The sequence below is a fragment of the Vombatus ursinus genome, unplaced genomic scaffold (genome assembly GCF_900497805.2).
Source record: "Vombatus ursinus unplaced genomic scaffold, bare-nosed wombat genome assembly UNPS02014791.1, whole genome shotgun sequence".
Classification (NCBI taxonomy): domain Eukaryota; kingdom Metazoa; phylum Chordata; class Mammalia; order Diprotodontia; family Vombatidae; genus Vombatus; species Vombatus ursinus.
Genome location: NW_020954569.1, coordinates 17,327,114 through 17,328,842, shown reverse-complemented (window position 1 = coordinate 17,328,842; position 1,729 = coordinate 17,327,114).

Below are 1,729 nucleotides of genomic sequence, written 5' to 3'. Positions count from 1 at the left end.
TTCTTTCTTTCTTTCTTTCTTTCTTTCTTTCTTTCTTTCTTTCTTTCATTCTTTCTTTCATTCTGAACTTAAAAAATAAAAGGAGCATTTCCATAGCATAGAAGAAAAGGGAAAAAAACATGATTGCACATGAAACTGCACATCTATTATGAATAACCTGTTATTCCTTTTAAATAAAAAAATTACATGATAATATTAATGTATACTTTTTTTGCTTTTTAAAAATTTAAGTATAGAAATTTCATCTATGATTTTCATTTTTAAGTCAAATGAATTAAGAAGTCTCTCCTATGTGTAGTTGCATTGTGCAGTGAATAGAAAGCCAGGTTTAATTCCTGCCTCTAGCACGTATTGGCTGTATGACCCTGGGCAAGTCACAAAACATTTCAGTGTTTCTCTAGACAACCTTCTAAGACTGTAAGTAGCAAGGAAGATCCTGATGTACATTAGATGAAGGAGTTTTCTTACCCAGGCATTTCTTCTATCTGTGGAATCACAGATGCAATTCCTATCTTAATCCTTCACTGTAGTTGAGATGAGTCTTTATTTTTTAAGTTAGAAATACATGTTTTTTGGGGTGGAGCCAAGATAAGAGAGAGAAGCCGTGAAGTTGCCTGTGCTCTCCCCAGTTTCCCTCAGGAAAACAAACAAACAAACAAACATTAAATCAAGCCTCTAAACAGATTCTGGAACAACAGTGGCATAGCAGGTCAACTCTAAGGCCTCCAGCACCAGCATAGAAGGCAAATTGTGAGCCCCAGAACCCCAGCACACCAGGCTTGACCAGGCTGGGCCACCACAGTGCAGTGGACAAGCCACAAGAGCCTGGAACCCCAGCTTGGAAAGTCAGAGACCAGGTCCCTCAGCCCTAGCAAAAGAAGCTTGTGATAGTGCCCCTGTGCCCCAAGAGCAGAACTCAACTTTAAAAGTCACTAAATAGGCTTAAAAAAAAGTAAGAAACAGAAAAGATCACTAACTATAGAAGCTATTATAGAGACAGGGAAGATAAAAACACAAATTAAGAAGAGGACAACATGGTCACAATACCTACATGTGAAGCCACAAAGGGGAATATGAATTGGTCTCAAGACCAAAAAGTCCTCTTGGAGGAACTCAAAGTAATTTAAAAAATCAAATAAGAGAAATACAAGAAAAGTTTTGGGGGAAATGAGAGTTATGCAGGAGAATTATGAAAAAAGAGCCAATGGCATGGAAACAAAGTGAAAAAGTTGACTAAATAAAACAACTGCTTAAAAAAAATAGAATCAACCAAATGGAAAAAGAGGTACAAAAGGTCACTGAATAAAATAATTCCTTAAAAATTAGAATTGGGGGGCAGCCAGGTGGTGCAGTGGATAGAGCACCAGCCCTGAAGTCAGGAGGACTTGAATTCAAATCCGGCCTCAGACCAGACACTTGACACTTACTAGCTGTGTGACCTGGGCAAGTTACTTAACCCCATCTGCCTTAAAAAAAAAAAAAAGAAAAGAAAAAAAAAGAAAATTAGAATTGAGCAAGTGGGAGCTAATGACTCCATGAGACATCAAGAATCAAACAAAACAAAAAGAATGAAAAAAAGAAGAAAATGTAAAATATTTCACTGGAAAAAACAAATGAACCTGGAAAATAGATTCAGGAGAGATAATTTAAGAAGTATTGGACTACCTGAAGGCCATGACCAAAGAGAGAGAGAGAGAGAGAGAGAGAGAGAGAGAGAGAGAGAGAGAGA